Consider the following 21,842-nt stretch of genomic DNA (forward strand, 5'->3'; position numbering starts at 1 on the left):
GTCCCCCCTCAGCAGCCAAGGGCAGGGGGCCCTTGGAGCCCACTTCCTCTCTGAAGGTCACTGGGGACCAATCCCAGTAAACACACACACCCCCATCAGATTAGCAGACAAAATGGTTTCCATAGCAACGGCTGGACAAGAGTTGCCTGTATTCGGCATTAATTTAAAATACTTTCCCCCAGTCTCCTTGGAGTCGGTTCTGTGAAACACAAGTGCTCGCCGAGCTCTCTCATCTGCAGCAGCCTTTGAAATTCCATCCAGTGTGTGTTGAAGCTGAGCCAATTAACGTGAAGAGAATTGGGTGGATTGCAGAGAAGCTGGCAAGACTGTGTTTACCAATTAGTTTTTTTTTATGATGCAAATGTTGCACAGCACGCAGCAGAAATAAAAGCTGGCTAAGCTGAATATGAAACTGTTAATTGCATTTTCGGAGACACAGCTACAAGGTGAAACTAATCATACAAATGATAAGTGAGTTTCACCACCTACAGAGCTTTGCTATTGCACTCGGACTAATCTGTGTTAAAACAGCTCCGTACATCCTCGCAGGAAAGGACAACATAGCATTTGGCATAACCTCCCAATTTTAAAGGGAAAAATGTGCATATGTGGGAAGCAATATAAAGGATAATCTTCACTTAAATCAGATTAATAATGTTAACAAACACCAAGGCAAAGGGCGGGATGGTGTCTCTTGAAACGCATTTTCCGCCTCAGAATTACAGAAAGGTGCATTTGCAGATGAACGCCAGCGCCTCCTGACAAGTGTGGCTTAAACTTGTTAGAGAAGAAAGGTTGTGATAATTATCCACTGTTGATTTTCCCAACGAGAAACATCAGACAGAGAGGCCATCCTCGAGTCAGGGAGAAGGAAGGTCCTGGGAGCCAGCTGAGTCAGCGCCCAGCAGCCAGGCTGGGGACGGGTGGACCTCTGGACCCAGACCCAGGACACAGAGAGGTCTCCTGGCCACACTGGCGCTGCTTCAGGGCTTTCGAATGGCGAGTCCAGGTCTGAGGAGAAGCCGTCCTGGGGGGGTGGCCACATCTGGGTTAGGCTTGGTTTTAAAGTGCCTCAGAAGGATTTATGCTCTTTTTCTCATTTCTCAAATTACCTGCCCCACTTCTGCCTAAGTTCATGTTACAGTATATGGGCAGTGATTGAGGAACAAGCCAGGAACCAAGAAAAGGGCAGGGTGCAGGCAGTTGCCCTCACTCCTCATCTGGACGCCAGGTCCTTGCGGAAGGCCCTCCCAGGGGTCACTGGGGCCCCGTCCCAGGAGTGAATGGCTGGGTGTTCTGCAGATGCAGCGCAGACTGGTTAACCGCACTGAGTCATGTCCTTGAAATGGGCTAACAAGAGAGCAGCCTGCAATCATTCTCACCAAGAAAAGTGTAGGAGGCAATGGTGTGAGGTGATGGAAGTGCTAATTAACTTGGAGAACAGTTTCACAATGTATACATATGTCAAACCATCATATATTTTAATGTTGTTTGTCAATGATTTCCTAATAAAGCCAAGAAAAAGCAGGCCATGGAGATGGATGGGGAAGCAAGGCGGGAGGGACACAGCCCCATGGTCCCTCCAACTCAAGTGTCAGCAATCTGACCTCACACAGAAGGTCTCTGAAGCCCATATGCACCATGTCTGCCCCATGTATGAACATACCATCTTTTCTAACTGACACGCAAGCAACCAGTTGGCCAGGCAACCTGACACAGAGATGGGAGACAAACGTGACTCATTTGTGCCAACAAACTGCCTCTCAGTAAACTGCTTTCCTCTCTTTGTTTTCTCTCACTGCAGAAACATCACTGTGAAGACAGGAGGTAAGTGGTTTTAAGCCCAAGTGATGGTGCATCCTCCCCAGCATCCCTACAACGTGGGCTCCTGGGTGCCCGTGTGAGGTGTGGCCATCACTGCCCCAGAGGCCTTGGAGGGCTCCTGCAGAGTTCTGATCATCTGGTCAAGATGGACAATGCTTTGCAGACTTTAACAGCAGGTGGTGAAGACAAAAGGTCAGAAACATAAACGACCTGCCGTGTACACAGAAAAAAGGACTAAGTGAAGTGGAGATAGGCCTCCTACCTGAGATGGTCAAGGAACTCAGGAGAAGAATGGGTACACAAAGTGAGAAGTGAGAAGTTCTTAACGAAGAAAAGAAAATACGAAGAGCAGGGGTGAAGAGCAAAATAGCCGAAATGGAAAGCACACTAGAAGGGGTCGGTAGCAGACCAAGTTTTTAGAAGAAGGGTTAGTGAACTGGAAGACAGAGCAGTGGAAATCAGTGCTGCTGAAGAGAAAAAAAGAAAAAGAATGAAAAGAAACGAGGACAACTTAAGAGACGTTGGGGTAACATCATACATACTAATATTCACATTATAGCGGTCCCAGAAGGAAAAGACAGACAGAAAAGGGCTGAGAACATATTTGAAGACATAATAGCTGCAAAACTTCCCTAACCTGGGGAAGGAAACAGTCACCCAAGTCCAGGAAGCAGACAGAGTCCCAAACAGGATTAGACCAAACAGGAATACACCATGAAACACTGTATTTTAAATGACAAAAGCTAAAGATAAAAAGGAGCAAGAGAAAAGCAACAAATAACGTGCAAGGGAACTGCCTTGTAGTCAACTATCAGCTGCCTGTGAGCTGAAACTCTGCAGACCAGAAGCATGTGGCACATACATTTAAAATGATGAAAGGAAAAATCTACAACCAACAACACTCTACTTGGCAAGGTTCTCATTCAGATTTGATGGACAGAGTAAAAGTTTTATAGACAAGAAAAAGCTAAAATATTCAGCATCACTAAACCAGCTTTATAACAAATGATAAAGGGACTTCTCTAAATGAAAAAGAAAAGGTTACAACTAGAAATACAATAATTATGAAGGAAAAGTTCATTGATTACGACAAATACACAGTAAAGGTAATAAATCATGCACACAGAAAGCTGGTAGGAAGGTTACAGACAAAAGTAGCAAAATCATTTATATCCACAACAAGTAGTTGAGGGATAAACAAAATAGATGAAAAATATGATACAAACAGTCATTATGAGGGGAAGGGAGCACAAATGCAGGATTGTTAAATGTATTTGAAATTAAGAAGTAGCAACTTGAAACAATCACATATGTAAATAGCTGGCTATATATAAACCTCATGGTAACTGCAAACCAAAAATCTGTAATAGATACATTTATACAAAAAGAGAAAGGAATCCAAACATAATACTAAAATCATCATCAAATCACAAGAGAACTGAAGAAGAAAGGAACCAAAATGAACTACAACACCACCCCAAAACAATTATCAACATGGCAATAAAAACATAACATATTAACAATTACTTTAAATGAGAATGGACTAAATGCTCCAACCAAAAGCACAGACTGGCTGAATGGCTATAAAAGCAAGACCCACATATAAGCTGTCAACAAGAGACCACTTCAAATTTATAGACACACAGAGACTCAAAGTCAGGGGATGGGAAAGATACTCCATGCAAATAGAAATCAAAAGAAAACCAGGTTGACAATATTTATATCTGACAAAATGGTCTTTAAACCAAAGGCTGTTCCAAGAGACAAAGAAGTACACTACAGAATGATCAAATGATCAATCCAAGAAGATGTAACAACTGTAAGCATATGTGCAACCATCATAGGAGCCCCTAACTACATAAAGGGAAGATTCGCTGACATAAAGGCAAAAACTGACAGTAACTCCGTAACAGGAGGGGACTTCATCACCCACTTACATCTAAGGATAGACCACCCAGACAAAAAATCAGTAATCACAGGCTCTAAGTGACACATTAGACCAAATGAGATTAACTGATATATAAAGAACACCATATCCCAAAGCGGCCAAATCCATATTCTTTTCAACAGCATATGAAGCATTCTCCAGGATAGATAACATGCTAGGCCATAGAACAAGTCTCCATAAAGTTAAAAAGATTAAAATCATCTCTGACATCTTTTATGACCACTATGCTATGAGACTAGAAATCAACTATAAGAAAAAAACTTCAAAAAACCCCAAACACACAGGGACTAAGTAATGTGCTACAAGACAACCAATGAGTCACTGAAGAAATCACAGAGAAAATAAAAAATACCTAGAGACAAATGAAAACAAAAACAGTGATCCAAAATGTATGAGATACAGTAAAAGCAATTCTAAAAGGGAAGTTTAGGGTGATAAAGCTGGTCTCAGCATGCAAGAAAAATCTCAAACAACACAGCATTATACCTAAAGGAACTAGGAAAAGAAGAATGAGTAATAAAATCATAAATAGAAAAGCAGAAGTTACAATCCATGCCATAGATACACAGAGGATCATAAGACACCACTACAAGCACTATATGCCAAGAAAAGGAACAGCCTAGAAGAAACGGAAAAACCCTGAGAAACAGAGAATCTTCCAAGACTGAACCAGGAAGAGTAGAAAGTATGACAGACCAAATTACCAGTAATGAAACTGAATCAGTTATTTAAAAAAAACTCCCAACAAACAAAAATCCAAGACCAGATAGTTTCATAGGTGAATTCTACCCAATAGATGAGTTAATGCCTCTCCTTAAACTATTCTACAAAATTAAGAGGGGAAGAATGTTTCCAAACTCATTCTGGGACAAGCATCACCCTGATATCAAAACCAGACAAAGATATTCAAAAAAGAAAATCACAGGCCCATATCAATGATGAATTCAGAGGCAAATATCATCAGCAAAATCTCAGCAAACCAACTCCAACAATACATTTAAAGAATCATACACCACAGTCAAGTGGGATTTATACTAGAAATACAAGGATTTTTCAGTATCTTTAAATCAATCCATGTTAACAAACTGAAGGATAAAAACCATACAATAATCTCAATAGATGTAGAAAAAGCTTCTGACAAAATTCAATATTTACATCTATTTATGATTAAAAAAACTTTCCCAAGTGTGAGCATAAAGGGAATATATCTCACATAATCAAGGCCATTGAAGATAATCACTAACATCACACTCAAGGATGAGAAACCAAGCATTTCCTCTAAGATCAGGAATAAGACAAGGATGCCCACTCTCACCACTTTCATTCAACACAGTTTTGGAAGTCCTAGCCATAGCAATCAGACAACATTGACAAATCAAAAAATCCAAATTGGCAAGGAAGGTATAAAACTGTCAGTGTTTGCAGATAGCATGATACTGTACACAGACAATTCTAAAGATGCCACCAAAAAAAAAAAAAAAAAAATACTAGGGCTCATCAATGAATTCAGGAAGGCTGCAGGATACAAAACTAATACACAGAAATCGGCTCCATTTCCATACACAAACAATGAACTATCAGAAAGAGAAATCAAGGAAACATCCCGTTTACGACCACATCCAAAAAATAAATCACCCGGGGCAAAACTTACCTAAGGATATAAAAGATCTTACCCAGAAAACTTTTAAGACACTTATGAAAGAAGCTGAAGACAAGAGAGGCAGATGGAAAGATACGCTGTGCTCATGAATTGGAAGAATTAATACTGTTAAAATGACCATAATACCCAAGATAATCTACACATTCAATGCAATCCCTAGCAAAATACCAATAGTATTTTTCACAAAACTACAACAAAAAATTCTAAAATGTATATAGAAACACAAAAGACCATGAATAGCCAAAGCAACCTTGATAAGGAAGAACAGAGTTGGTAGCATCATGCTCCCTAGCTTCAGACTATACTACAAAGCTACAGTAACCAAAGCAGCATGGTATGGCACAACCCAGACACACAGATCAGTGGAACAGGGGAGAAAGCCCAGAAGTAAACTCAGATACTTATGGCCCGTTAATCTATGACAAAGGAGGCAAGAATACACCATGGAGAAACGACAGTGTCTTCAGCAAGTGGTGCTGGGAACACTGGACAGCTTCATGTGAAAGAATGAAAGTAGAACATTTTCTAATACCACATGCAGAAGAAACTCAAAATGGATTAAATACTTAGGTGTGAGACCAGAAATCACGAAACCACAGAAGAGAACAGGCACAACACTCTTTGACATGAATCATGGCAGTGTTTTTTGGATCTGTCTCCAAAGGCAAAGGAAATAAAAGCAAAAATAAACAAATGGGATCTAATTAAACGTAGAAGCTTTTGTGCAGCAAAGTCAACCATTAACAAAACCAAAAGACAACCTGCTCAATGGGAGAAAACATTTGCAAATGAGATAACCAATAACGGGTTAATATCCCCAATATATAGACAGATCATATAACTTAGTATCAAAACAGCAAGCAACTCAATTAATGAGCAGATGATCTGAACAGCCATTTTTCCAAAGAAGCCACACAGATTAACAACAAGCACATGAAAAGGTGTCCAACATATTCAGAGGAAAACAATTCAAAACCACAATGAGGTACAACCTTATCCTTGTCAGAATGGCAGTCTGAAAAAAAAAAAAAAAAGCCTACAAATACCAAATGTGGGAGAGAGCGTGGAGAAGGAACCCTCCTACACTGCTGGTGGGAATGGAAGTTGGTGCAGCCACTGTGGAAAACAGTACAGACGTTCCTCAAACAAATGAAAATAGAGTTAATACATGATTCAGCAATTTTACTTCTGGGTATCTGCCTGAAGAAAATGAAAACACTACTTATAAAAGACACATGCACCCCAGCATTCACTGCAACATCATTTACAACTGCCAAGACACGGGAGCATCTGAAGTGTCACAGACAGATAAATGGATAAAGATGTGGGGTGTGTACAACATAAAGAATGGAATAGTACCCAGATATTAAAAGGGAAAAATTCTGCCATTTGCAACAGCATGGATGGACTTGGGGAACATAATCCTTAGTGAAATAAATCAGACAGAGAAGACAACCTCTATATGGTGTCCCTTACACATGAAACCTAAGAAGTAAAACAAACCTGTGGGAGATGGAGCCAAAGTGAAAACAACGCCCAGTTGTGGATGTGACTGATGATGGAAGTAAAGTCCGACACTGTAAAGCACAATATTGTATGGGAACCTGGGATGTTAGGTCCATGGAACAAGGTGAATTGGAAGTGGTCAAACAGGAGATGAAAAGAGTGAACACTGACACTTAGGAATGAACATCTAGGAGTCAGTGAATTAAAATGGACTGAAATGGGCAAATTTAATTCAGTTGACCATTATATCTACTACTGTGGGTAAGAATCCCTTAGAAGAAATGGAGTAGCTCTCACAGTCAACAAAAGAGTCGGAAATGCAGTACTTGGGTGCAACCTCAAAAATGACAGAATGATCTCTGTTCATTTCCAAGGCAAACCATTTAATATCACAATAATCTAAGTCTATGCCCCAATCACTAATGTCAAAGAAGCTGAAGTTGAATGGTTCTATGATGATCTACAAGACCTTCTAGAACTAACACCAGAAAAAGATTTCCTTTTCATCACAGGGGATTGGAATGCAAAAGTAGAAATTCAAGAGATATCTGGAGTAAAGTTTGGCCTTGGAGTACAAAATGAAGCAGGGCAAAGGCTAACAGAGTTTTGCCAAGAGAACACACTGGTCATAGCAAACACCCTCTTCCAACAACACAAGAGAAGACTCTATACATGGACATCACCAGATTGTCAATACTGAAATCAGACTGACTATATTCTTTGCAGCAAAAGATGGAGAAGCTCTACACAGTCAGCAAAAACAAGACCAGGAGCTGACTATAGCTCAGATCATGAACTCCTTGTTGCAAACTTCAGACTTAAATTGAAGAAAGTAGGGAAAACCACTAGACCATTCAGGTATGACCTAAATCAAATCCCTTACAATTATACTGTGGAAGTAACAAATAGATTCAAGGGATTAGATCTGATAGACAGAGTGCCTGAAGAAGTACGGACAGAGGTTTGTGACACTGTACAGGAGGCAGTGGTCAAGAACATCCCCAAGAAAAAGAAATGCGAAAAGGCAAATGGTTGTCTCAGGAGGCCTTACAGATAGCTGAGAAAAGAAGAGAAGCGAAAGGCAAAGGAGAAAAGGAAAGATATACCCATTTGAATGCAGGGTTTCAAAGAATAGCAAGGAGAGATAAGAAAGCCTTCCTCAGTGATCAATGCAAAGAAACAGAGGAAAACAATAGAATGGGAAAGACTAGAGATCTCTCTAAGGAAATTAGAGATACCAAGGGGAATATTTCATGCAAAGATGGGCACAATAAAGGACAGAAATGGTATGGACCTAACAGAAGCAGAAGATATTAAGAAGAGGTGGAAAGAATATACAGAAGAAATGTACAAAAAAGATCTTAATGACCTGGATAACCATGATGCTGTGATCACTCACCTAGAGCCAGACATCCTGGAGTCCTAAGTCAAGTGAGCCTTAGGAAGCATCACTATGAACAAAGCTAGTGGAGGTGATGGAACTCCAGATGAGTTATTTCAGGTCCTACAAGATGATGCTGTTTAAGTGCTGCACTCAATATGCCAGCAAATTTGGAAACCCCAGCAGGGGCCACAGGACTGGAAAAGGTCAGTTTTCATTCTAATCCCAAAGAAAGGCAATGCCAAAGAATGCTCAAAGTACCACACATTTGTACTCATCTCACATGCTAGCAAAGTAATGCTCAAAATTCTCCAAGCCAGGCTTCAACATTGTGTGAACTGTGAATTTCCAGATGTTCAAGCTGGATTTCGAAAAGGCAGAAGAACCAGAGATCAAATTGCCAACATCTACTGGATCACAGAAAAAGCAAGAGAGTTCAAGAAAAGCAGCTATTTATGCTTTATTGACTATGCCAAAGCCTTTGACCGTGTGGATCACAACAAACTGGAAAATTCTTAAAGAGATGAGAATACCAGACCACCTTATCTGCCTCCTGAGAAATCTGTATGCAAGTCAAGAAGCAACAGTTAGAACTGGACATGGAACAACAGACTGGTTCCAAATTGGGAAAGGAGTATGTCAAGACTGTATATTGTCACCCTGCTTATTTAACTTCTATGCAGAGTATATCATGCGAAATGCCAGGCTGGAGGACACACAAGCTGGAATCAAGATTGCCAGGAGAAATATCAATAACCTCAGATATGCAGATGACACCACCCTTATGGCAGAAAGTGAAGAAGAACTACTGAGCCTCTTGATGAAAATGAAAGAGGAGAGTAAAAAAGTTGGCTTAAAACTCAACATTCAAAAACTAAGATCATGGCATCCAGTCCCAGCACTTCATGGCAAACAGATGGGGAAACAGTGGAAACAGTGAGAAACTTTATTTTCTTGGGCTCCAAAATCACTGCAGATGGTGACTGCAGCCATGAAATTAAAAGACACTTGCTCCTTGGAAGAAAAGCTATGACCAACCTAGACAGCATATTAAAAAGCAGAGACATTACCCACCAATGTCCATCTAGTTAATGCTATGGTTTTTCCAATAGTTCTGTATGGATGTGAGAGTTGGACTGTGAAGAAAGCTGAGCACCGAAGAATTGATGCTTTTGAACTGTGGTGTTGGAGAAGACTCTTGAGAGTCCTTTGGACTGCAAGGAGATCCAACCAGTCCATCTGAAAGGAAATCAGTCCTGAGTGTTCATTGGAAGGACTGATGTTGAAGCTGAAACTCCGATACTTTGGCCACCTCACGCGAAGAGCTGACTCATTGGAAAAGACCCTGATGCTGGGAAAGATTGAAGGCAGGAGGAGAAGGGGATGGCAGAGAATGAGATGGTTGGATGGCATCACCGACTCCATGGACATGAGTTTGAGCAAGCTCTGGGAGCTGGTGATGGACAGGGAGGCCTGGCGTGCTGCAGTCCACGGGTCACAAAGAGTCAGACATGAGTGAGCGACTGAACTGAACTGACTCTAACAAGGCAGAGCCGATTCACAGACATAGAGATCAAACCAGTGGGTAGCAGTGGGGGTGGGAGGGGCAGGGACCAGGCAGGAGCAGGAGACGGGAGGCCCAGACCACTATGTGTGAGTAAGCTGTGAGGAGACATCATACAGGACAGGGAACACAGCCTCTACTTGATGATAACTGTACATGGAGTGTAATCTTTAAAAGTCGTGAAACGCTATGTTGTATCTGAAACACTGTACATCAACTATACCTCAATTCATAAAGTTATATAAAATTTTTAAAAAATATTTTAAAGAATATAAGAAATGAATAAATCCAGTTAAATTACTTTACTAAAATTAGGAAGCATAACATGTTACAACCTGAGTGTGATCATCTGTAACAGGGTGATGGAAGTGGTCTAGATCCTTCTGAGCTGCGGGGAGAAACACAGAGAGGGCCTCGGGCCACTGTCCACCCACCGAGTTGTTCCCAGAAAGGACCTCAAGGGCAAAGGTCATCCTGACCTGCACACAAGAGCCCACACGCATTCCAGACGCAGGGGACGCCTTCTTGATTCCAGGACTGAGTCTGTGGTTGTAACAATGCTTATTTTGTGTCCGTGTTTTCCATGTACAAATATTTATAAATGAATGAGCACTGTAAATAAACAGCAAAGGGACTGGACATATGTAAGGGCAGCGGGGAGACGGTGAGTGTTTGAAGCCCCCCTTCTCTGGGAGTGGGCACAGAAGATGGGTGAAGATACTCTGGGGATGGGAGGGTCCCGGTGGTCGGGCCCCCGCTGAAGGTTAGGATGCCGGAGAGCAGTGAGCCTGCGGGACCCACCGGCAGAGTGATCGTGTTTATGAGGCTTCTTTTCTTCCTTGGTCTCTTTTCTCTAAAGAATTCCAAGGACGAGATGGGGAGCTTACATAACATTAGCAGAGAAACTAGAATTTCCCGAAAGCCTCGCATGCAGAAGACTCGAATTCCGCGGACCACCTGGGGAGTGTGTGACACACATTTGACGGAAGGGGGTCTCATCGGCTCCGCCCACAGGCCCATTAAAGACCTTCGCCGGCCGGGTCGGCGGCAAAGGCTGACGGGACGAGGAGCCTCCGGGAGTCAGGCCGGTCCGGTGCAGGACCTCCGCTGCTCCCACCGTCCCTTTGGCCTCCCCAGACCACGCTGTGCAGGCCGGACCCTGACCCTCACGTCCAGGCCATGGCCCAGGGTCGCTGGGAATTCCAGCGCTGTGCTGACCGGGGACTTCTGTGTCACAGTCCTCCGCCCAGAGGGCGGGGCTGGGCCCCACGCTTGCTCTGTGCTGTGTGGACCGAGTGGTGTCCCTGAGTGTCCAGCGCCGCCCTCTCCTGCCCGTGACATTGTGCTGTTTCCACTACGGGCCAGTGCGACTCCTCCTTGGGGGCAACGCTGCAGAGCGAGGGGCCCACGGCAGCCACCTCTGATGTGCCCCGGGGTCCTGGGAGGTCTTCCTGCCCTGCCCACACTGAGCTTCCGACACCAGCAGTGGCTCCCTCAGGGAGGGTAGGGTAGAGTAGGGGGCGGATTCCAGGCAGGAGACCCCCAGGGTCGAAGCCTGGAGGAGCGACGTGGCACGTGAGGCTGCTGGGAGCCTGGGAAGGGACCCGGGAAGGGACCCGGGAAGGAGTGGGGACCCTGGGGCTCCATCTGCGTCCAGCGGCTCCCGGCGGGCTCTGATCTGTGAAGAGCTGGCCAAGACTGGGGGGGTATGTCTTTGCACGCGGTATTGGGTCGGCAGCTGAGAGGCTGGCACAGGGTCCTTCTAAGGGGATGTCAGCATGGCGTGCCCGACATCAGCGTGGTGTGCTGAGGGCACCAAACCCGCCTCGCCAGCGCTCCCAAGACCACGGCAAAAATGATCCTCACAGGGAACGAGGGCAGAGCAGGAAGAAGCCATGCCTGGGGGTGGGGGGGTGGGCTGAGGAGTGTGCTCTGCAGGAGGTGAAGGCAGAGGGCTCCTCTGCCCCGAGGAGCAGGGGCGGGTGGGCACACTCAGTAAGGCCGTCACCCCTGACCTGACTTCACTTCCCGCCACATCCGGGCCCACCCCATGTCCCCTCCCCTCTGCCGGGCCCACTTTCGCAGAAGACCTCCCTCCACACGTCTCTCTCCATCACAAAATGCCCTCTGCAGCCCCAACAGCTGTCTCTCTCTGCGTCATCACACTCAACACCCCCCGTGGCATTTCTGCTGCCGTGGCTGCGGCTTTGCCAAGGCAGACACACTCAACTCCTCTACAGCTTCCTCACAAGTCGACCTTCCAACCTCTTAATCATTTCTGTGGTTTGCTCTGAATTTCCTCCAATTCGCCGACATCCTTTTTGGCTTCTCAGGTTTTAAATGCTTGTATTTACTTGTTAGGACACAGCAGGTATCAGAAAGAAGTTGGATGAGATTCAAGCCACAGTAATCATAGGAAACCAAGTTCAAAAGCCTTGAATGAAACCAAGGAAAAGGGAGAGGAAGAAAAATCACAATAATGACCAACAGACGACAACTTTCCTAATTCAGAACAAGATGACAAGAGAATCCGTGATGTGGCCCAAGACAACTGCATGTCAAGAAAGAGAATACAGGAAGTCTTTACGGAAAACACAGGAAGACAAATACCGGTAACTGAACAGGGAACACGGATCCTGCCCGCAGTGGTACAGCGCTGGGTCTTTGGAGGTTTTACACCAACATGTTCAGCACGCATGTCTCAGGGGACAGACTTCTAACTCTGGTGAGCTGCCTCAGCTTCTGTGTTCAAACACCAGTCCCATGCAGAGGTTACAAGTTTCACATCCTTTTCCCAGGTGGTGGCTAAGTTTTCATGTGAACTTTAAAAGGAATTGGGGTCGGCTTCAAGTAAAGTTTTGGAAGAAAATAACAGTTTTGAACTGCAAGCTTAGGAAGAATGCCCTGCATTTTTTGAAACACTGACCCATAGGCTGTTCTCCCCTCAGACCTGTGCGTCCTGCCCCAGGGTCACCACCTTCGAGGGACGGGTGGGCAGCAGGGATCACGGACTAAACCAGCCCCTCAGGAAGGAATCACGATCCACGGAAGGGGAGCAGTGCACAGCAGCATGGAGGGGGCCAGACCCCCTTCCCGAGCAGGGGAAAGGACCCTGAAGCAGTGAGGACCACACAAGGCCCACCTGGCCAAAGATCCATCAACCCTGGGAAACCAGCTGTCTAACACCCCATCAGAACATCCCGCTGTGGCTCCGACCAGTCATCCACTGGGAGCAAATGCCCCAGCAACTGGGTGGAAAGGCCAAACTGCTCCAGACTGCCCACAGCCCTCCCTCCGCCTCTAGGAGGGCAAGTCCCTGGCCCCGTCCTGTCTGCTCGGTGCCTCCCTCAACAGAGAGGCGCTCCTGTGGCCCTCCTCCCCCAGCACCGCCCCCGACCCCAGGGGGAAGCAGCCTTGCGTGCATCTCAGCACCAGCCCTCCTGAAGCCTGAAGCTGCTTCAGGGGAGGATATTGGTCCATGCCCCCGTTTCCAGACACAAGCTCCTAATACCCCCACATTTCCTGAGGGACAAGGACGACGGCACCTCTGCTCTAACGCGGTGGCTCTCGGGGTCCCTGGGGGCTTCAGGACAGGCTGGTCACCAGAGAGAGTAAACCTCGATCGGAAGCCTGAACTCTCAGCTGCAGCCTCCACGTCTGGGGGTGGGGCAGAGGGTGGACACTGAGCTCAGCACCAACAGCAGGGGTCCGGTTATCACGCAGCCAGTCAGTCACAGACCCAGCACAGGAGTCCAGGACACCCCCAACCGCAGGGCTGGCCGGGCTGGTGGGCGGTGCGGATGGGGGCTGGAGCCCCGTCCCTGCCCGTCCCCGCCCCTCCGTCTGCATTTCCCCGAGTTGTGTCCTTTAGAACGTGGAATATAATGGGGGCGAAGCTCAGTCGGCCCAAGAAGAGAAGGGGACCAAGCACATGGCCTGTGTGAGGCACCGACACCCGCCTCCAGCACAGCCCGGCTGGCCATGAGCTCCGACCACACGTGAGGGGAGCGCTGGGTGCCTCGGCCCGCCGGGCACAACCCCCAGATCAGCAGTCAGATGCCTGGGAGGACGTGATGTGCGTAAACCACCCTTCAAGAACCAATTTCAAATATAACCACAGACACAGAGGCGGAAGGGCCAACGCGGCCACCCCACCCACACCCGGGGCCGCCTCCTGGCCCACGGCTGCTCCCTTCCACGGTCTCGCCTTACTTTCCACCCTGTGGTGGTCAGGGATTTCCCCGTGGCTCAGCTGGTAAGGAATCGGCCTGCAATGCAGAAGACCACCTGAAATGCAGGAGACCCAGGTTCAATCCCCGGGTAGACTCAGGAAGATCCCCGGAGAAGGAAATGGTAACCCACTCCAGTGTTCTTGCCTGGAAAATTCCAAGCTGGAAGCAGAATTACATTAAATAATGCCATTGAGTATTTCACAATATACGCCCAAGATCTGAGGTAATGCATTTAATCAGCCAGCCGTGGGTGGAGAATGGAAAACAACATGGCTTGCTTACTGAACCGCTGCTTTCTTTAATATTTCCCTTGTCTGCCTGGCTTTGCTAAAATTCAGAAGCAAAGCCAAACATCTGTTCTGGAAGACTGTGATCTGACAGGAGCCTTGATCCTGCAGTGACACAAACAGCAACGCCAGCACAATAAATCTCCTATCACACCTTTCTGAGCTTTCATGATTTCTGCACTCAGAGGTTCCCATGTCTGACACCTGAGGTCTATTAATACTTTGTTTACAAGGAAGGATGGGTCTTGCCAAGGGTACAACAGCAGACAGTAAAGCCACAGAAATGTCCTTAATTATAATAAGATATTCACCTATAAGCAGTGTGTTTGCATGAAATACCATTGCTCTGAGATAAAATGTTGTCCACAAATGAGAGTGTGTAAAAGCTGCTTTATTTTTTAAATGAAAAGTTACACTAGCAATGCACATTCAGGAATTGGTAAATTGATGTTTTTTCTGACTTCAGATAAAATAACTGAAGGGGAGGCAGAAGCTATTTGTAGGAACAGCGTCCTCACACCTTCAAAAGGTGCTTGAGTCCTCATAGTAATGGTTGAGTCACATAGAAATGCTTGTTACTATTCACATTTTTTTAAAAAGGGAAAGGAAGCAAGGTCAGGAGTCACTAAATAACACGACAGGAGCTACATATACCGTGTGGAGAAGGGACTGGCACGTGTGGGCGGGCTGTCACCACGCAGCAGGACACCGACCCTGTCAGGCACGTCCCAGTGAAACCACAGACGAGGAGGGCCCGAGGGCTGGGGGCGCCACCCACAGACACCCTTCAGGTTCCTCGGTTTCCTCCGCTTCACGTTCTGGAGCATCTGAGCCGGCGGGTGTCTCTGTTTTCTGTAATCACTGCCTCTCCTGGGGCGTGAGATGCCCTTGGTTCGGGAGGGCAGAGGCCAGTGGTGGGGGCTCTGATATAGGTCCATGGCCCCTGAGAGAGTCCTGGCAGGAGTGTGGAGTGATGTCCGAGAGGACACGTCCTCCTGGGCTGAGAGGGACCCGGAGGAAGCCCAGGACATGTGTGCAGCCACCACCCTGCTCTCCGCCAGCTGCACTAGACATGCCCCAAACTCAGGCACAAGGTCCCAGCTTACCTACAATTAAATAACGAGGCCACAGAACAGGCGGCTAGCTCGGCCCCAGGAGGACACAGTGCCAGGCAGATGCTTGAGGTTACCATCCACTTAATGCACACAGAATACAGCTCTACGAATCAATCACCCCAAAGTGTGTTTTCTAAACAAGTCCTCGAGTGTCTGTGGTTTAAATATTCACCAGAATAATCACACAGCAAGACACAAGGGTCTCGGACAAGCAGGGCCTGTCCTGCCCTTCACGACAGTGCCAAACTTGTGGCCCTGCTCCCGGAAGCACCCGAAATGCAGCCAAACACTGGAGCGACTTAGTCAGCACGAGGGGCTCCAGGCTCCGGACGGCGGGGCGCTGACAGGCAGGGGGTGCAGACGTGGGTCCTGACACCTACACGAAGGTGGGCAATGACCTCGGGGATGCCAGGCAAGGGAGGAACCACTGCCTCCACCCACAAGTGGGTCAGAAAGGCCTGCCCTCGCTGGGCTGGGGGCCCCTTGTCTTCAGGCTCTGGATGGAAGCAGGAATCTCTCTGGTGGGAAAGAGCCCCAGTATGTGCACCACACAGGCAATCACGTCCTCACACAGTAGGACTCTCGTGTACTTAACACTCCAGCTGGAATCACTCTCCTTAAAACCACTTGGAGGAACGTTTCCAACGGTGAGGGGTTTGGGGTCTCCCAGATGATTCTCCCAAGAAGGGAAACACTGAAGGTAAGTTTACAGTGAAAATTATAAGCCACACAGAACATGAACCATAAAGAGGAGATGTCAGCAAGATTCAAAAGAAAAGGCAAACAGGACAATTAACACCATAGAACTGAGACAGTGTCATCATCTGAAAGAGACTCAGACAGTAGAAATTAATGAAAATGTGAACAATAGAGGACGCTGACAGAAACCCAGGGCTGGTCGACAGAACAGTAAACTCAGAAGACATCCAATCAGGATTATCAGGAGAGAAGAGAAAGCAGAAATAAGCACCGTCAGGAACAACGAAAGGATGTGGCAGCAGACACAGCAGAGATTCAAAATCATGAGAGGACATTGTAAATAATGCAAAATAAACATAATTGGAAAACATAAAGGAGATGAATCATTTTCAGGAAAAAATGCAAAGTTCCAAAGCTGAACTGAGGAGACTAGAACCTGACTGCTGTCACAACACCCAACGGCTCCCGGGGGGCCGGCACCCCAGTACCATCTGTTCCCTGTCTTACTCGGGTTTTCCCACAGTCGGGAGACACCTGGATAGTAAAACTGGACAACAAAAACATGAGAAAGAAAAATAAGTGAATCTCACTCCTCAAAAAATAGTAGCAACTGAATTCAACAAAAGTTCATAACCAAAGCGTCTAACGCAGACTTGCAAAAATGCTCCTGCAGCAGGAAGTGTGTCCATGCCGTTTGTTTTACCAAGAGATAAAGAGGGGAAAGATCCAGTAACACTCCAGAGGTCAAGAATAAGCATTTCATCCATTCAGAATTTTAAAAATTTTAAGAAACTAGGAATACAACTTCCTTAATTCAATAAAGGTTTTTGGCTAAAAATCGTTCAGCAAACCTCATTCCTTTGGAAAATGAAACACTGAAAAAGTGATGGGTGAGTAGAGTCCTTTTATTTAACAGAGGATCCAACAAGACTTAAAGTAAGAAGAATTACAAGATCAAACCAGTCGATCCTAAAGGAAATCAATCTTGAATACTCTTTGGAAGGACAGATGCTGAAGTTGAAGCCCCAGTACTTTGGTCACCTGATGCGAAGAGCTGACTCATCTGAAAAGACCCTGATGCTGGGAAAGATTGAAAGCAAGAAGAGAAGGGGGTGACAGAGGATGAGATGGTTGGATGGCATCACCGACTCGATGGACATGAGTTTGAGTGAACTCTGGGAGTTGGTGATGGACAGGGAGGCCTGGCGTGCTGCAGTCCATGGGGTCGAAGAGTCGGACACAACTGAGCGACTCAACAACAATAACAAGATATGTAGGATTAGAAAGGAAGAAAACCAATATTCTCAGCTGTAGATGATATGTTTGTCTGGAAAACACTAAGAGGATCTGTAATCAAACAAGTATAACTACTAAGAGGCCTTTTTCAAGGATGAAAGACACGAGGTCAAAATACAAAACCACGCGCCTGCACACCAGCAACAACCAGACAGAAATAACTGCATCCTGCTCTCAGGTGAGCTACTGGGTATCATGCGGGAGAGACTAGGGGCAGGAGGAGAAGGGGACGGAGAGGACGAGACGGCGGGATGGCATCACCGACGCGATGGGCGTGAGTCTCAGTGAAGTCCGGGAGTTGGTGATGGACAGGGAGGCCTGGCGTGCTGCGCTTCATGGGGTCGCAAAGAGTTGGACACGACTGAGCGACTGAACTGAACTGAATGTTTACTATTTTCCCAGCTTTATTAAGACATAATTGGCAAGCAACATTGTCTCAGTTTGAGGTGTACAACGTGGTGATGTGATGTACAATCACACTGTGAAATGGTGACCACAATAATATTAGTTAACACGCCACCACCTCACACTGTTAGCATGCGTGCGTGCGTGACCACCTCACACTGTTACCGTGAGTGCGTGCGTGCGTGACCACCTCACAGTTACCGTGCGTGCGTGCGTGCGTGACCACCTCACACTGTTACCGTGCATGCGTGCGTGCGTGCGTGACCACCTCACACTGTTACCGTGCGTGCGTACGTGACCACCTCACATTGTTACCGTGCGTGCGTACGTGACCACCTCACATTGTTACCGTGCGTGCGTACGTGACCACCTCACACTGTTACCGTGCATGCGTGCGTGCGTGCGTGACCACCTCACACTGTTACCGTGCGTGCGTACGTGACCACCTCACATTGTTACCGTGCGTGCGTACGTGACCACCTCACATTGTTACCGTGCATGCGTGCGTGACCACCTCACACTGTTACCATGCGTGCGTGCATGCGTGACCACCTCACACTGTTACCATGCGTGCGTGCATGCGTGACCACCTCACACTGTTACCGTGCGTGCATGCGTGCGTGACCACCTCACAGTTACCGTGCGTGCGTGCGTGACCACCTCACACTGTTACCGTGCGTGCGTGCATGCGTGACCACCTCACACTGTTACCGTGCGTGCGTGCGTGCGTGCGTGTGTGGTGGAGCACATGAGCCCTGCTGTCAGCACACGCGTCTGTAACACACGCTGCAACCGTGCTCACCAGGCTGACTCGAGGTCTCCAGCAGTTACTCATCTTCCAGCTGCAAACTTCAGCCTCTGCCTATCTCCCTGTTGCCCCCACCCACCCTGGTAAACGGCAGTCTACTGTTTCTCCAGGTTTGGTGTTCCGGAAACGACGAGGAGGAGCGATTGATCATACAGTCGCTGTATTTTGTGTTTTTCTGCCCGACTATTTCACTTCCCGTAATACCCTCAAACTTCATTATACTGTTGCCAGTGGCAGGGCTTCCTTATTTTTATGGCTGAATAATAGTCCATGCATATACATAAAATGAAACGTCATAGAGAAAAATACTGATAGGCTTGATGAGATTAATTTTTAAATTCTATCCAGTAAGAAGATACCATATAAATAGGTAAAAATTAAGCTATATGTTTATCTTTGTAACATATAGAGTGAACTGAAAAGAATTAGTAGTCATATGTGATACTTTGTATGATTATCTAACAGTATTACACTATATACAATATACAGTATATGTAAAAGTATATGACATTTGTACGTAAGTCAAACTTACGTATTTTAATAAAATACAGCTGACCCTTGAACAGCACGGGCTTGAACTGCAGGGCTTTCGGTGGTGAATACCAGAGGGTGGTGGCTGGCTCAGCCATAGAAGTGGATCCGCAGACACGATGGAGCAACTATGCAGTCACCTGCAGAGCTTCGCCTGTGGGAGCACTGGCACCATGATTCGCACGTGGCTCAAGGGTGAGCTCGTGTGCTTATGTAAAACGTGTCTAGCACTGATAATGCACACGTCGTGTAATATACAGGACGCTGCAAATCCCATGTGTGCACCACAGATAAGACACCAAGTGTGCCCACGTGCTCCCGACTCCAGCCCCTGCAGCCTTCGTGCCTCCCTTCAGGGACAGAAACACGGAGCAGCTGAGTGGGGCGCACAGCCCAGGCTCACTGAAGACCGAGACTCACCCTCAGGCCAGGGCCTGGGCTGCCCACCCCCCACATCGCAGGGAATCGCAGGTAAGCCAGTGTGCACCTCAGACTCCCTTGAGAAGGAGGATCCCCGAGGGAGACCCAAAGGAAACAGAGACAAAACAAAGACCCTGGAAAACTATCAGCTCTGGCGGCCGCGGCTGCGTCGACAGCGCACCCCACCTGACACCCACGCAGAGGGGCAAAGGCCTCACGCTGAAGGCTTATGCACCCTGGGCCATTTTGCCCCATCTCCAGCGGTGAAGAACCTGGTGGCCAATGCAGGAGATGTAAGAGACACAGGTTCGATCCCTGGGTCGGGAAGATCCCCTGGAGGAGGGCATGGCAACCCACTCCGGTGTTCTTGCCTGGAGAAGCCAGAGGGGCCTGGCGGGCTGCAGTCCACGGGGGCGCACAGAGTCAGTCACGCCTGAAGGCCTGAGCATGCACGCACGCACGCACAGCTGGCTTCCAACAACAACAAATAAATTACAAAGCACATTACACGGCAAACAAAGCAAAACAGAAAGAAACATCACAGTTTGAAAAGACACAGTGAGATCAGAACGAGACTCAGGCAGAACAGACTGGGACGACCAGGCCACAGGTTTCAATCACTGTCATCAATTTGCTAAGGTCGCTAATGGAAAAAGGGATAGCGTGTAACAACCGCTGGGCAAAGTAGAGAAATGCAGATGCTCAAGAAGAACCAAAAAGAAATGCTGGAAGCTGGAGCACTGCAGTGGAGATGTCGAAAGCCTGGGCGGGACAGGGCTGAGGGGGACGCCTCGAAGCTGCTCTGCAGAGAGAGAGAGAGAGAGAGAGAGAGACAGGAGAGGCAAGCCAGGGGCGGCTGCACAGGCGCACCTCCGAAAGGGAGAGGATGCCACTGCAGACGGGACAGCTGGAGAGGTTCCGAGTGAGCGCGCCACGGGACACACCCAGGGAGCTCAGGGAGCACCCAGCAGGGCGCGCGCCCTCAAAATCACACGGCAGCGCAAACTGCACAACATCCAAGACAGAAAAGAGCAGCTTCCGGGGCACAAGGAGAGACCTGCCCCACGTGAGCAAGCAGAGAACGGAGCTAAGCATTTAGTGAGCCGGAGAGAAGGCACCCGCACCATCCGCGCAGCTCTGCGTCCTTCAGAAGTAAAGCAGAAACGAAGACTCAGACGTGAGAAAGCAGCGAACTTGCCAACAGCTGAGCCGCCTTGAAAGACACGTTGAAAGAAGCTCCTTAGAGAGAAGGGAAGCGACGTGGGTGAGAAACTTAAAGTGAAGTCGCTCAGTCTCGTCCAACTCTGTGCGACCCCGCGGACTGTGGCCCACCAGGCTCCTCCGTCCATGGGATTCTCCAGGCAAGGATTCTGCAGTGGGTTGCCATTTCCTTCTCCAGGGGATCTTCCCGACCCAGGGATTGAACCCAGGTCTTCGGCGTTGCAGGCACGGTACCATCTGAGCCACCAGGGAAGCCCATTGCTCTGTGAAGTCGGTGAGAAACTTGAATCCATGTAAAGAAATGCAAGTGTCAGGGAGGCGCCTGCAGGGCCCGAGGAAGCCTGCCAGGAGCGTCCGAGGAGGACCCGGAAGCTGAGATGCACCTGCTCGTTATTAAGGGCCGAGGAAAGCAAGGATAAAAGTACATTATCCCCTAAAATGTCTTGCCTGCTTTCCCCTGAAGTGGTTCTTAATACCATTAATATAAAGAAACAATTGAAAGCTACAAATAGTCAATATTTATTCTCTGGGAAAACCTCTGGCCAGAGAGACACCTGAGTACTTAGGTCCAGAAAAAGGAATCAAGTTTCTGTGGATTTGGCTCTTGTAAGGTCAGCTGTCAGCCCTTCCTAAGTCTTTGTCACGAGACTTTTCCCAGTGACACCCTTTCCTGCCAATGACTAAGCTCGTGTTTGAGGATGTAGCTCAGACAGTAAAGAATATGCCCACAGTGCAGGAGACAGGTACTCGATCCCTGTGTTGGGAAGATCCCCTGGAGAAGGAAATGGCAACCCATGCCAGTACTCTTGCCTGGAGAATTCCATGGACAGAGGAGCCTGGTGGGCTACAGTCCATGGGGTCGCACAGAGTCAGACACGACTGAGCGACTAACAGGCTACTACTAGCTCCTTTATTAATGCTTCCATTTTGCAAAGCTCTTACTCA

General features: G+C 47.3%; 1 protein-coding gene across 3 annotated transcripts in view; it reads right to left on the bottom strand.

The window, feature by feature from the left end:
* PTPRN2 (protein tyrosine phosphatase receptor type N2) overlaps positions 1–21,842 on the bottom strand; it is a 602,297-nt gene that overhangs the window by 320,273 nt on the left and 260,182 nt on the right. The window lies entirely within an intron of this gene.

Source organism: Bos indicus, chromosome 4 (assembly GCF_029378745.1).
Source record: "Bos indicus isolate NIAB-ARS_2022 breed Sahiwal x Tharparkar chromosome 4, NIAB-ARS_B.indTharparkar_mat_pri_1.0, whole genome shotgun sequence".
Taxonomy (NCBI): domain Eukaryota; kingdom Metazoa; phylum Chordata; class Mammalia; order Artiodactyla; family Bovidae; genus Bos; species Bos indicus.